At 42.0% G+C, this 16,190-nt stretch overlaps 1 non-coding gene across 1 annotated transcript; it reads left to right on the top strand.

The window, feature by feature from the left end:
- The first annotated feature begins 14,333 nt into the window (after positions 1-14,333).
- On the top strand, positions 14,334-14,463 carry LOC116074125. Its single transcript, XR_004112092.1, has one exon. It is a non-coding gene; the product is annotated as a small nucleolar RNA SNORA17 (small nucleolar RNA).
- The last annotated feature ends 1,727 nt before the right edge of the window (positions 14,464-16,190 follow it).

The following is a 16,190-nucleotide window of genomic DNA, read 5'->3' as shown; positions in this document are numbered from 1 at the left end:
CTTTACTTTTTTCTACAAATGTCCAAGCATATTTTATCTCTAGTTGGGGACAGCGATGAGGAAGCCATACCCTGCTAGGTCCACAACTTGAAACACTGAGGTGAGAGACACACAGTTTTCCAGGAGTCATTCCATTCGCTGAAAGCCAGATAGTAGTTGTAGATGCCCACCAGATGGCTTCCCTTGGGAACTGCTTCTTGCTGTCCATCCTTGGATAGGGGACGTTGCAGGGTTTCGTCTCCTCCCTTCTCACACTACAAACACCAAGTAATGTGGACAGGGTCCCTGCTTTTAGACAAACTCATATTCGTATGTAAGTGCTTCTTCAGTTGTCAATGGAAAAAAATGAAACTGTGTATGGCCTCTGCCATTTACATATTTCTAATACAGTCTGTCTTGCAGGACCAGGTCAATCCCACCTATTTGTTGTCCCCGTGGTTTTGTGAGGACATTTGCTCATGGGCTTGCTTTGTGCACAGTAATCTGCACTAACAGTAGCACTGTTCTTCATGTTTTTAGGAACTAACAACAACAACAACGACAACAAGATATACCAAAATCCTCGGTGACAGAACACTACCTTCAGGAGTTGGTCCTGGTGCCTGGTACATTCATGTGTATAAAATTTTATACTTGTTGAAAGTAACCATGCGGCCTAACACCCTAAAGCTACACAACCATAGCCTAAACACTGGCCATGTCTGTAAGTATTTTTTTCTTCCAAATTTCAGCCCAGTTAATGAAGACATGACTGTTAACCTGTGATCCTTCAGCCCACCTCAAATCCTAGCAGACCTGCTGCTTCTCGTCCCTAGCCCTCTGTACCTAGCGCCTCATAGCTCCCACCAGTGCTCAACATCTCTTATCTTAGTCCTCACCATTTCAAGGAAGCCTGCCCCCTCCTTCAGATTCAGGATTGAAAATGAAGCGTAAATCTTACGGGCTAATAAGCACGGCAGTTACTTCAATAAAATGTTACTTAAAAGTCAATAGGCTGCACATGTTAAAGACATTAGAGCTGTTAACAGGCCGTTGTAAAGCGAACAGAATCTTTAATAACCTGTGTGCGATACTGAACCATTCCACTCTCAGATCCGGGCAGGGTTAGCTGGCGGTAAGGCTCTGGGCACAGGGCATCAGCCACTCCTGCTGTCTCAGGATCAACAGCAAGCCTGGATCCAGGGCTTGTCTTTTCCCTCATAGCTTCAGCTCACACTGCTACAAAGGGATGCTCCAAAGTTCTGGATTAGACTCTCTCTAAAACCTGAATCCTCGCCTCTCCTGAACAGAAGGACTCAGGGCACTGGAGGAAGCCAATGCAAACGGTACAAAGTAGCCTGCTGGGATCCTCCGGAGACTCTGGCCCAAACCCCAGGCTTGTCAGCAAGGCATGCTTCCAGAGACCAAACTGGAGGCTCAGGGAGGGGAGAGGGAAGGCTGACAAGGGAGGTTGACAAGGGGAGAAACATAATACAACAGGAAAAAACAACTGGGTGAATCCGTAGTGTAGCAGCTTGTTCTGCTTTCCTCTGAAGAAAAGCAGGGCCTCAGTTCTGTCTAAGGAAGTTTTCTCTAAACTACACAGAAGTGGGATATTTGTTTTAAACTGTTTCTTTCAAAGATGCCTGATGTAACAAGAGACAGAGAAGATAAAACATCAGGCTTCTTAGAAAGGGGACCTGCCTGCTTTCCTGCTTCCTGGCTTTTTCACTCAAGGAGAGCGTAGCCTCAGAATGATAGGAGGAGACACACATTTTCTTTGTAGTTTAAGCCCCTCTTAAATTGAGCAAACGTATTAAAGACTTTTTTTAAAGCCTGAATTATTAAACCAATGAAAATTGGTTAGAAAAACTATCATAGCATTAAATAAACTTTCCCTAAAAACAATTAATCTTATTTTTTGCTCTGAGATGGAATTTATAGATATCAGCCTTGAGCCTTGAGCCTGAAAAAAAGCCATGCAGTTACAGACACTAATACCTAGGGAAGGAGAAACAAGTTAGAGGCTGGGTCAAAGCTGAAAATTATTATAAAATGGTGTGATAACTTTATGGAAACGTTTTCAATTAGGAGTGCCAGTGGCTTCACTGTGGCACTATCTACATTTTCATTTCATATACTTCTTGTCTTCATAGGCACATGATCAGTCTGCATCTCTGTCTGTCCACTTTACAATTTAATAACACTGCCTTTCATGTTTTTCTTTGCTGTTTAAAGACCTGAATTTGTTTATGGGGAGGATGGTTGGCCGGCATGTATCCATGTTGCACCACTGCTCACAGTGCCTAAAGAAACCAGAAGGGGCATCAGCTCTCCTAGAAATGAAGTCAAATGACTGTCATGTGGGTGCTGGGAACTGAAGCCAAAACTTCTGCAAGAGCAGCCAGTTCTTTTCTTACCTGCTGAAGCCATTCCTCCAGACCCAACTTTTCCATGTGTCTCTATCTTCATTACAGTAATTTAAACTATTCCACTACACAGTCATACAAAATAGAGGTATGGCTTCAGCACACACTGAGCTGACCACTTTTCTGGTGGTGCTTTATTTGTTGAAGTACCCATGCAGTTTTTAAGATGTTAGTGATAACCAGGTGGGAGAAACTGATCTAAAATAAGGCATCTGCAAAAGACAGCTGCAGCTGCAGAAGTGGTCCTCTTAACCCACACAAGTTCCAAGACACGGAGGAAGCAGATTTGGGGTTGCAATAATTCAGAAAAAGGGTAGTTACAGATGATAACACAATATTAAGAGAGAGACGATAACACAATATTAAGAGAGAGACAGAGACAGCCGGGGGGAGGGAGAGAGAGACAGAGAGCGAGAGAGAAAGAGAGCAAGAGAGTGAGTGAGAGAGAGAGAGCAAGAGAGAGAGAGAGAGAGAGAGAGAGAGAGAGAGAGAGAGAGAGAGACTAAAGGATAGAACAGGAAGAGAATCCCAAAGCTCCCTAACAATAAGTTTAACCAAACAGCGAAACTAAGATGAACGAAGATCCTTGGCATGCAGTGTGGGGAACGAGGTCAGATTTAGTGGAAGGAGATGAGATTTACCCTGGAAATGTAGCAGGTAGGCCTACTCTCTGCGGTGACTGAGTGAGACTCCCCTGGCGCTTTCTTGAGAAGAGCGAGCTACAGCATGGGCTCCATGTGAGCATTTAGCTAGTTATTTCATTGGTTTAGAATTTGCTCCCTGAGTCTGCTTCTATCTGCAGCACAGAGTGTAGCCAAGGGCACCATTTTTCATGCTTTTAGGTCCCCCTCAACTATCACCCAAGGGTAAGAGCTTGGAGCCGTCCCCTGGCTCATTGTGTGGGCTAATGAGGGGTTGTAAAGCATGATATATGTAGAATGTGTGGTGTGAAATATTTAACACCTCTCTTGAGAAAGAAAATCCTAATTGTCCACCTGGAACGGTCTCCCTCGCCAATTAATTCCAGTTTGGGAGATTGACATAGAGGGTCCCACGTAATCTAACACACGCCTACAAAGGGCTTAGACAGGTGAGGAAGTAAACCCCCTGCCTAAAAAAAAAAAAATCATAAAGCCCTACGGAGGAATTACTGCCAGCAATAGACCAGCTAACCTGCCCCTGTGCGTTACAGGTAATATTTTCATTTAAAAAAAAAAAAAGTTTCCTTTTGCTCAGGCTGCCTGGCAAGAACATTTAGAAAGTAACGAGTAGCTACTGAAGCTAACCAGGGACATTTTTTCTATCTAGGGAATTTTCATTATGTTCAACATTTGGAAATTTCAACTAAAGATAATTGCAGGTAAGCGTCCACCCCCACAGATGTATTTGTTTCCCATTGTATTGTCCTAAATGGGCACTTGTACACAAAAGCCCTCCTTCCTGAACATTCCAATCCTCCCGGGAGCAGTTACACAGAATTATTTAGCAGCCAAGTTTTCTTTGTATCACTTGACCGGGTAAGGACAGAGAGAAAGCTGCTCCCTGTGGCACTGAAAGCACCAGTCCATTTTTTTTTTTACCTGAATGTTTAATAGCTACATCCATCACCCTCTAATAACAAGGCTGCCCACACACAACACAGCTCATTTGTTTTCACCCCACTCTTAAAAGTTTACCAGAAAGAACAACTCAGGCCTCAGCATCAATTTCATATTCCAGTTGACAATACACAGGACTCTGGTGGTCCTGATGTCCAGCAATGGAGTGGTCTGACTGAGTTTTCTTACCACTGACCACTTCTAGGTATGATGCACTGTTTTAATATGTTACAGTATGTACGCTCTTCCATAGAAAAGCCTTAAGTGAGCTGCAGCAATTTAATAACCATAATGACAATCTTTAAAAGGCACTTTTAAAAATTAGAAATCACTTTTAATATGCTTTGCATTTGTTCCTTGGAATAAATCATTAGGTAGGTTTAATAATGAAATAACTGATTTTTTTTTTTTATTTATTTTTCAGGAAATGCTCTGTTGGTTTCAGTGGGTTTTTGGTTTTCACCTTTAGCTCCCTGCTGGTAGGTCTTGTTTATCTATTTGTAGTTTGGTTGTCTGCTTTTGAGTTCAGCATTTATTAAATATGATGTGGCATACTTGAAGCAAAGCCCTTTGCAATCATTATCAGCTCTAAGCACAAGTAAAAACCTGTGAGTCATAGGGGTCTTGTGCCCATTTCCTTCTGAACAGAGCAAGTGTGTTTATGCATGGATAAGGCATAGGGGTTACAACAAAGCCCCATTCCCCCCACATACAAAGATATTAGCAGTAAGAAAGAGAGGCAGACTATGCCTCTGAGAGTTACCTAGAAAACCAAGCATATTGACAGAGCTAAAGAATACTCACTAAAGAGAAAGGACTTTAAGAATGACTGACTCTCTTCTAGACCACAGTCAATGAGACTGCGACTTCATTGCGGGGATCTATATGCAAAAGAGTGGCAAATGGGGATCGTCAGAGACTGATCACGTTGGAGACTGTAGAAGGGGAGGATCCGTGGAATATATTCAGGGAAAATAGTGGCGCACATCCAAGAAAGGGGCTACAGCTACTTCCAGGATGTGACTCAGCCCCAAGACCAAATGTAGCCATTGTAAACCATGGGGGACGCTAACACCCGAAAAGTTCAGTTAAAGCAAACTCCATGCTCTCTGATTTCTTAAAGCTACTTGCTTTAAACCTTTGAGGATACAGGTGGACGGTCTTGAAGGCTGCATTTTCCTTGCAAGTTCCTGGCGTTTCAAACATTGGATTCCTCTGCTGCTTTTCCTGAAATCCCAACTTCCAGTGAAACACATTGCCCAAATAGAGGTATGCACTGTAGAAACACAACCTTTAACATGATAAAGGGTTTGGGATTCTCTACAAAGGAAACAGGATCCATAACCCCCAGGATCACTTGACCTCTTTGCACGGAGTATGTCATTGGACCAATAGCAGGTCAGAAATGCCGCGCATGCGCAGTGTGACATTCATGGCTGTGTTTTCTTTTCTTTTCTTTTTTTTTTTTTTTTCTTCTTCTGACACTGAGTGCCCTCAGCATCAGGAAGCACACCGTGGAGAGAGTTGAAAGATGACAGGACAAGGGTGGTGAGTGGAGAAAGTTAGCAGCCATTTAAGCCGCCTGCCTGTAAAACCAACCAACTGAAGTGCTCCAGCGTTTCTTCACACTGGTCCAGAGAGAATTCATCAATTAGTGCTTGAAAACAGATCTTTGGTGACAGTACCTTGCAAATGCAGTAATCATCAACTCACAACCACGTCCGTAGCATGTGGTGACGGCATGTTGACTCTGATGGTGAACAGTTGTTGCTGTTGATAAGGCTGTGAGCTTTAAATCATTAAACGTGCTTTGCTTTGTGGTTTTGAACCCCCGCCCCCCACGGCAGATGTCATGGAGTAAAGTTATATCTTGAATATGCTCCTGAAACCCAAAGCTAAAAGGAAAAATCATCAAAGGGCACAGAGCTCACAACGAACAGGGTCTGACAAAGCCCTTCCCGTGAGAGGCGCCTTTGAGAAGTGACGGGATAGGTTAAGTCTACTGTCCCATCTCTTTCCGGTTCAAGGAAAAAATTTTGCCAGCTCAGTTTGCAGTACACTGAAGTCCACAGCGAACTGTCAGCCTTAATCAATTTCCCATCCACTTTTATTCATTCTAAACACAAAGCATGATGGAAAAACTGTTTTGATGATCAAATACACTCTCAGGAGAGTCTTTACTCTTTAAAATGGTGAGAGCAATTTGAGAATAATTTATAAAAATGGATAATCTTCTGAAAAGTCCACATGTGATGTTGTCTGCCCACTTCCACTTGCCAACACTGTCTCACAGAAAATAAAAATTGTCTTCTCCACCCCCCCCCGCCGCCCCAGCCCACAAGAAGAGAAGCAGAGAGAGAAAAACCAAAACCCAGAAATATATCTGCCAGTCAAGGAAATGAGTAATGTAGCTGCTCCGAAATACCAACCCAATCACTTTAACCTGTAACTTCTGCTTGTCCTTGGGCTCCTATCTAGTTTTGATCTATTCACTGATCTCTACAGCTAGTACCTGAACTGCTCCTACACTGGGTTCCTCGTGTCTCCAGACCCCAAGCTATGCATGTCCAATTTGTGGACCGCTCACCTGTCTTCTGATACCAGCTCTTTGTACTACCCCGCTGCTCAGTGCTCATGCACATTCTAACAGCGCATGCCCCTGTAAGCCAGCTAGCTACACTGTGGTCTTGTTACGTCTTCTACTCACTCTTAGTGGCTGAAGTTTAGATTTAAGAAAATCAGCTTTGTACTGTTGACCACATTCCTGAAGAACCAGACATGCGGATGATCATGTAGAGAGAATGTCCTTATATATTTGTGGGAGAGGGAAAGATTGCTATAATACTATGTTAAAAAAAAAAAAGTCCACTAAAATGGTTGTGTTAAAAGTTTCTGTGAATTATCCAATTACTTGGACTCTTACAGGATCATATATTTTATTATTAGGTATAGTTTTTCACATATATTACAATGTTTAGATATCCACTAATCCATAGGCATTTGCAATGGCTCCTTTGCCCTCTGCACCCCAAAGCCTTGCATGTTTGAAGTTCGGGGTGCCAGTTTTAAGCCTCAATGGAGCTTTTATACCCTTGCTGCTCAATACAGTGACACACTGAAGCAAAGAATTTAACTACATCTAATATTATTGTTTTAATGTAGACTTAGTCATCTGATTATAATTTGATGTGCATTTTGAAGCTCTTCTATAGCTCTGCTTCATGAGGCCCTATTTTTACTTTCTGTTATGTTTGTTTGTTTGTTTGTTTGTTTTTGTTTTGTTTTGTTTTGTTTTATGCTATGAGACTAAATTACAATCTTTATTGCTAGTCGCTGTCCTTAACCCATTGATAGTCAGGTGAAGCCAAAAGACTCTTTCATCATGAACCCTAGTGAGTGGAACTGGGTTCTCTTAACGCTGCCTGTCAACAGCAATTGGGAGGGGACTGAAGTTTCTACTTCTCAAATGAATTTTGAAAAGTAAGCTAATCATCCAGCCAAATTCCAAATAGCAAGTTGAGGAGCCAGCTAAATTCTGAATAGCTGTGTTCATCCACTACACTTCCCTAAAATTTTGTGTTGCACTTTCTACATTCTCCAACTCTAGGACAGAAAATATTCAGCAGATGGGGGAAAGAAAGAGAGAGACAGAGAGAGACAGAGAGAGACAGAGAGAGACAGAGAGAGACAGAGACAGACAGAGACAGACAGAGACAGAGAGACAGAGAGAGAGAGAGAGAAAGAGAGAAACAGAGACAGACAGACAGAGAGACGGAGAGCCTGTGTACATGTGTGCCCTAGACTTCCATAATTTTCTTTCCGGTTGTTCTGTGCCATTTCTGCCATGTTGTTATTTTGTTGTTATAAGGCTTGAAGCCTTGACAGGGGAGTGTGTAACAAATGGAGTAGCAAGTCTGTTTTTAACAGCAGTTCCGTTCCTGTAAGTTTTCTCCTTTCTTAAATTGACATATCTACTCTATCATTATTCATCCCTTAATCTGCTTAGTATTTCTTATATAGAACTTACTACCCAATATGTTCGACATATATTAATCTGTTTGGTTTACTAATGTAGACCTCACACCTAGAAAGAAACTCAGTGCATATTCTTTGTGTACTGATAATGAGGCTATGTACTCTTGGCTTTGTTTGTTTGTTTGTTTTTGTTTTTGTTTTTGTTTTTCGAGATAGGGTTTCTCTATGTAGCCCTGGCTGTTCTGGAACTCACTCTGTAGACCAGGCTGGCCTCAAACTCAGAAATCCACCTGCCTCTGCCTCCCAAGTGCTGGGATTAACCTCCTTAAAGAAATTCAGAGCCAGGCAGTGGTGGCACGTGCCTTTAATGCCAGTACTTGGGGAGCAGAGACAGGCAGATCTGGTAGACAGATGTAGTTCCAGGACATCCAGGGCTACACAGAGAAACTATCTCACAATTCAGACCACACACGTGGCACTCATTCTTTTTTTGGTTTTCAGAATCACTAAAAGGTTTCTACATACATAAAAAAAAGTATATTAGATTGTTATCACTATCTATGTTACTTCCCCTGCCTCCCAAAAATTGATCTTCACAACAGCTTCCTTATTTGTATCTTCTCTTGTCTCCAAGTGAAATCAAAGAAAATAATCAATGAATAACTCAAAGAAGCTAGACATCTAGACCATGAGCACACCACTCTGATATGACAAAGGTGGGGATTGAACATGTCTGCTTTTAGCATTTAATTGGAAGTACCACTAACAAAAAGTTCATGCTGGACTGTACAATAACATATTACCTGTGTCTCCCATGGAGTATTTTTTTTTACGTTGCTGACGACCTCTCTTGTTTCGGTGGGAGCATTAGCATTATCAGTATTCGGTGTGAACATGCAAGCCTAGACAAATGCTTTGCCAAAGTGCCCCGGATCCCTAAGTTACTAAGCAGTATAAACAGATGACTTCCTACTTGAGTTTCCTGACAAAAGTCATGAAGCCAAAGAAAAACTGTGACTTTATAATGTTAGACACATTTTCATCCGCGAAATAAGAACACATCGTGGCTTTATATGCTGAGATACTCTATTAATATTTCCCCACTAACCTCGGAACTAATACCAAACAAAATTCCACCACATTTGTGAGCAAGTTCTACAAAGAGCCCAGCAGACGTGTTATGCACAGCCACATAACATCTGTAGGTAGAAATTTACAAGCTACAATACCCAGACATCATGAGGCCCAGCTCATAATTTTCTCAACCTTGCCAGACTGTAGTAACATTTATGATCTGGAGATTTATTGATTTTTAGTTTTTATCCCTCTTATAATATGAAACTACCCTTTAGACCACTGACCTCTTCTTGTTATAATGAGAGTGGGATAAAGAAACATATTTATAATGCCACTCTTGGAAACAGGCAGGCTTTTTAAGGTGTTATAAAGACGTGCTGGTGATATAATGGCAGGGATTGTAACGAAGGTCACATAGAACAGCCATTTGACACTTGGAAATAGACCACATATGCTGATTAGATTTTTCCCTGTCTTATTACTTAGGTAACTTGATCATGTCCCATATTTGTAATTAAGCATTTAAATACTTAACCGAGTACATTTCTGAACATTGTAGCAGAGAAACTCAATGCTCTCCAAACAAAACAGGATGTCACCACCGCAGCTGAGGATTATGCTGGGAAAGAGCAAAGTATCCACCTTCTGATGGGGATTTAACAAGAATGAACTTTCATAATGACCTTGAAGGACTGGTAACAGAAGTAAACACACAATGCTTGAATTACCTTGAATTCTAACCTCAGGAAATAGGTGTGTATACATCCCCGGATCTCTCTTCACTAAACTCTTCATCTAGAGACAAGTTAATCACATCTATCCGTATTTCACAGGAATATTATGATAAAAGAATAAGTATTCTAGAAGTGCACTGTTAAAATTGTTTTGAACATTTAACACTAACAGTATTGAATCACATCTGTTGCTAATATGTGACCAAAAATTTAAGAAATTTTGCTTCTGCCTTCTGACCCCCAAACTAATTCAAGTAAAATTTATTTTAACCAAACCAATATGTGTAAATTGAAGGGTACACACGTATGGTTTTAGGTTTTTTTTTGGGGGGGGGGGAATTGTGTTTTGTTTTTTATTTATTATTTATTTATTTATAGTTTACTAATAGGACAGGAAAATGGTGGGTCTGACATAAGCTAGCAAACAGTACTGTTGCTGAGCCTTTGAGTTCCCCTAGCCAATCCTCCTGACATATAAACCTGTCCTAGGGCCAGAGTGGGGACCTTTCCTAACCTTAAGAGGCCAGCTCCAGGACTGTGCCCTGAGTTGGCTCATGTGGCTTCTGTACAGGACTCGTGGCAGTCTGCAGGTGGTGGAGCCAGCCAGCAGCAGTGCTAGTTATGAATAGTCACCAGGCTATGTTCACGTTAGGGAGCTTAAGCCTAAAGTCACTGCCATGTGAGGCTGACATAATGAAAGCACATCCTAGCGATCCATTGTGAATATCAAGTAAGATCATTCATGTAAAGTACCCTGCACAGTCCTGGGGTATACATGGCACACAGTAGTTATTAAGTGCTTGACAGACCTAACTCTATTCTTAGTTATTATTCTGTTAGCTTATCTGGTATCAGAGTTTCATCCCATCTCCTAGATTTACAGTTAAAGAGTTTCATGAACTAGTTCATATTTTTCAGTAGTTTGATTCCCTCTATACATGCCGATATTTATCAGTCTTTCCAGCCAAGGGGTCTCTCATTCTCTCTGACTGACTGTCCCTTCTTAAGCCTCGTGTCTAGGTCCAAAGTGTCTCTAGGCCTCTAGCTTACTAAATCTCAATGGATGAGATGCAAACATTATCCCTATCTCCTAGCCAGACCTGGAAGACACATCAGATTTGTTTTCTTATTGGTGGTGGTGGGTTGGTTTTAATTAATTACACTGCTATCCAAACAGCTTTTAATCTGTATAGCTCGTCTCATAATTCAGTTTATGAATATTGGGGGCAGGGTACATATGCAGATTAAAATTTTCCCTGTCTTATTACTTAGTTTCCAATGTTAACATTTATGAAATGAACTGTTTAAATCACATTTTTCCAGTGCCCTTTCCACAATAACTCTCTCATATGTACTCTCTACTGGCCACTGGTAATGACATGGTCATTCTTGATTTAGCTCATTTTGCTGCTCCCAGGTCTTGTAAATATCATAGCACGACTGCTCTGCTGCTTTATGAATTCCACAACAGCAGAGGTTTTTTTTTTTTTTCTGAACTTGCAAATTGAAACTTTAATGGCAAGCTTTTCCTGTTCCTGCCTAACCAATGTGTTTTTTGAAAAGGCACAGGGATTATTCTTTTTTTCTCAAATCTTCTCTGTAAGGCCACTGCCAATAATTAGGCCATTCTAGCATTTCCAGGATCCAGCCAGTCACATTGGTTTTTGGTGGTGCTGAGGATGCTCTCAAAACTTACATATATTTGTATAATATGTAGTGTACATTTGATTGTGTGTGTCATTGCTTCTCAAAAAGGAAGGGCTAACCTAAAATGAGTTGAGTGCTGTAGTTTACAAGCAAAATGTGTCCAAAATCTAAATATACACAGAATGCATACCAAGCCATGGTCCTTAGAAAAGCTGGCATGGAGTCATTCCTCCAAGGGCTGGTGTCCTAATTCAGCCTGTTCTCAGCTATGTGACCTTGGGCAAGATACTTAATCTCTCCAAGACACAAGTTCCCTCCTGTGTGAAATGGACATTAGATTCATATTAGTACAATGTAGAAGTAGCAATGCTCTGAATCTGCTGATTCTGAAATACATCCATTGGTTCAGGTGTGGACACCTGCTCAGAAGCGGGAGGCTAGACTTAGAGGCATGGCTGGAGTTAGCTAAGTTCTTTATTAACTAATTAGCTAAGTTCTTTGCATGTTCTAAAGTGTGGAAGATATTTTTTTACTGAGAAATACAAACATCTTTTTCAAGTTCAACTAACAGAAACAGAAAAGGAGCCTGAGTCTTTAGAAGACAAAAATTCCATCTCAGAGGTGCCCTGACCTTTCTAGGAACTTACCATCATTGTGGGGACAGAGTCCTCAGGCTCCAGAAAGATTTTCCCTAGATACAACAATGGACTCCAGACTCAAAGGCTGAAAAATAACCTTGCAGATAGGTACCAGTCCTGCGGCTGAAGAATGTTCCTTTAGGCTTATAAGAACAAATCAATAAGGCAACCAACCAACCACACATACACATACCAGTAGGTCTTCTAGAACATTGTGAAAATGTCGCCAAGATTTTAACCAAATAATTGGACCAGGTATCCAAAGCCTTCGGGATGTCAATGACAGTCCCATCCCTTGACAAAGAACAGAAGCCAAGTAGGACATCCGTTCAAGCATTCTATTTTCTGAGACCACTTCCCAGCATCCTCTCAGGTCAGTGGTTCCTATGCAGACTTGATCCCAATAAACTCAAAACAGCCAGGCAGTATTGAATGGAATCACTGAGACCCCAGAAAAATATCCTGAGGTTTCTACCAGGTTTCCACTAATCAAACACTCAACAGAACCACATAAGAAAAGCACTTTGATTATTCATTTTGACAAACCCAAGTGATTTGCCAGGATTACATCATGATAGCCCAGTTCAGAGTACTAATCTGCAAGCATGGTGAAGGCCCCTGTTTTATATTGTTCATACATTGAACACAGAGGAAACATTTGCAGTGCTATGTACTCTCAGAGGTGTAAACTTTCAGCTACTGGAAAGCCTCAAATAATTCTGTGCTCACTAGAGCCAGTCTCAGCTACTGAAGGTTTGCTTTGATCCAAGGTCTCGTCAGATGCTGTGTATGTATCGATTTATTTGCCCCCTCAAACACTCTAATGAACCAAGTAGTAGTTTTATCTCCATTTGCAAAATGGTGAACACCTTGGCGCCAAGGTAGTAAGCAATGGAGTAGTAATTAAAAGGCAGTTAATTTCAGAGCCTGTCCAAATAGCTCATCAACTCTCCAACAGTGTCCATCCTGTAAGGAGTATATACAGACCATGGGTTGTACTGAGAGAGAGCTAATGATTAGGATTTGTAAAGCGATTTGGTGACTAGCACCTAGAATATCAGATCTGGGTTTTTCACATTTAGATCCTGTGAAAGGACACATTTAAAATGGGAGAAAGTAGCAATCATGTATAACATGAAAAGTAAATTTTTCTAAAAAAAAAAAATGAAGAGACTAGGGCTAAGCATGGTGGCTTATACCCATTATCCTTAAAACTAGGAGTCTTGAGGCAGGAGAAGTGCTCTTAGTTCAAGACTAGCCTGGCCACATCGTGAGCTGTAAGTCAAGCTGGGCTAGAATAAGACTCTGTTTCAAAAAACAAGAACAAGCAAACCAACAAAGTGGAGCCTAGAGAGATGGCTCAGTGTGTGCCTGTGTTCTGAATGTGAAGTGTCTCTCTTATAACAAGACTCATTTTTGAACACCTGGTCCCCAGCTGGGGGTACTCTTTGGGGCGGTTGTGGAACATCTAGGAGTCAAAGAGTTACTGAAGGAAGGATCACAGGTAACAGCCATGAGTCTTTACAGGCCACATCCACTTTCTGCTCACTCGGCTTCCTTGGTATGGACGCAGTGTGACTGGCTAGCCTTCAGCTCCTGCCGCCATGTCTTCCCTGCCTGCTGCTTTGTTTTCTCTGTCATGATGGACTGTATCATCCTGCAACTGTAAGCCAAAAAAAAAAAAAATTCCACAAAAACGAGACAGAAATTGATTGATTGGTTGGTTGATACAGGGAAGGTGAAAAGAAGAGATCACAGAAGAAGGGAAGGATAGCATTCTAGGAAAGGCATGTGATTAAAATCCAAAATACTGATATGGATTGTCTTAGAATTATACAACCCTGCATGGCTGGCCTGATTTCCCCAGTGCCTATGTCGGAGATTCTTTGCCTTGCCCATTATTCCACAGTATATCTTTTCTTCTTTTCTTGATCAGTCTTGTTCTTTGCTTTAAAAGTCAAACACTTTTATCAATCTTTAGTAATACTTTTCCTCTTCTTATTTTAACATCATTTCCAAAACTTATTCCCTGATTTTGTGTGTGTGTGTGTATATCTGTGTGGTGTATATACATGTTTGTGTGTTTGCATGTGTGTAGAAGTCCAAGGTTAATGTCAGGAGTCTTCTTCAATTGCTTCTCCCTTGAACCCAGATCTAGACAGTCAGCTTGTTCTGCTTTCTTAGTGGTGGAATTACTAGTGGGTCCCCATGTCTACTTGGCATTTATTGGGTTCTGGGAATCTAAACCCTATTCTTGCAGCCCCTAGAAGTGTTGCAGGTATGGCTTTTGTCACCTGTGGATCGGTAGGTGGCAGAGAGGAGAGAGGCTATGTTTACTCTCAGCATTCCAACCTATGAACATCTGAAGTATTATCAACCTAACATCCAGTACCAGGGGGCTAGCCCGAGATGGCCACCACTCTGGTGCCTGGGGGAGGGGGGGCTCAGACCATGATTGAGAAGACACCTACTCGTGCCATAATGATCAAGCAGGGCATAGCACACCTGAGATCATTCCTGAGATGACCCCAGACTCTCAGAGACCCTGGGTACCACTAAGAGGACCAAGTAAGTGGTAGAGAAGTGGACAAGAGAGAGAAACAAAAGGATGTAGGCACAATGAAGAGAGGCAGAGCTGGAGACTCAGGGGTAGTGAGGAATAGCTTGAGTGGTCAGTTATGTCACCTGCAACCATGGTGTGGTCCTGGCCTGAGCTGCCAACAGGGGATGTGTTTAGGCACATGCCCTGCAGCAGCAGGGGTTTGTTACCACCAAAGGATAGGCAGACATTCCTGGTCTGGGCTGTCACCTGGGGACATGTTGATGTCTGAGAGATAAGCAAAATTGACTCTACCTTTCACCTGGGTATCATGGGAAAGCTGGCACTGGGGACACGAGAGTAGGAGAGTGGACCCTGCCCCTAGCCAGCTGTAGTACTTAGGAAAGTGTGTCTCGAACATTACAGGAGTTGCAGGTGAGCTGACACCCAAGGATGCAAGCATGGGAGACCTTGCCCTACCACTCATCTCCCATGTGGTAGTGTGGACAAGGAAGAGATATCCTCCTCCCACCTCACCCCTCATCTCCTGTGGCAAGTGGGAGAATGGGCCCTTAGTCGTGAGATAAGTGGGTGATAGTCGTAAGAGCAGGAGAGCTGGCCCTGTCCTTTGCCTGCTGCAACACCCAAGGAGCAGGCCCTGCACCTCACCTGGGCAACACAGAAGAACTACACGATCTCCATGACACAGGGTGGCAGCAGGGTATCTGAGAGGAGGACCAGGGAGGTTCCAGGATAGAGGGAGTAGCAGAGGCAGAAGACTCATTGCAATGAACACTGCAGGCAAAGAAGCATGGACAAAAGAGAATGCTGTAAGACACACTGGCACACTACAGATTCCATAACTAGATCTTTTTTCCTTTGTTGGGGGGGAGGTTGCAAGGGTGGAGGGTTGGTATGAGGGGAAGGGGAGATGAGTGAGATTGGGGTGCATGATGTGAAATTCACAGAGAACCAATTAAAAGTTTAAAAATCTCCTTTCTTCAAGCTTGGACAACCCACCCCCTTTATACTCACTGAGCCATCTCCCCAGCCCCTCTCTGATACTTGTACTCTTTATTTTTCATGGGTTCAATACTTTTTTAGATTTAAGCTTGTATTACTGGCTTGATCCTTTCATCTCCCCCCCACACACACAGTTATGTTCTATGTCTTTATTGTTTGATGTTAAGCTTTATTAAGAATGGATGTTATTTTTTAAGTTTTCTACTTTACATGCATTTCTTTTAGTTTGATCTTACTCTCGCTTTTATTCAACCTAAAATTTAATCTTACTTTCGTTATTTAAACATATGTTCACCCTCCCACCTTTCTTTTTTATACTCTACCTTACTTTTCTTTATTTTCATAGTAGCTATCAAGTATGTGGCCACAAAAGAAATACCTGAATACAGCACACTTTAACAGAAGTATCTGAAGGCCATCCCCAGCATCTTCATCCCTACCTGTGCTTGTGTGCACTTTATGACTTTGACAAAATACCTGAAGTAAGTCTTATAAAGGAGAGGGGATTCACTTGGCCCACAATCAGAGGTTTCAGTCTGTCGTCACTTTAC

Source organism: Mastomys coucha, unplaced genomic scaffold (assembly GCF_008632895.1).
Source record: "Mastomys coucha isolate ucsf_1 unplaced genomic scaffold, UCSF_Mcou_1 pScaffold23, whole genome shotgun sequence".
NCBI classification, from domain to species: Eukaryota; Metazoa; Chordata; class Mammalia; order Rodentia; family Muridae; genus Mastomys; species Mastomys coucha.
The sequence above is the reverse complement of the archived record's forward strand: the minus strand, read 5'-3'. Positions and strand labels throughout refer to the sequence as shown.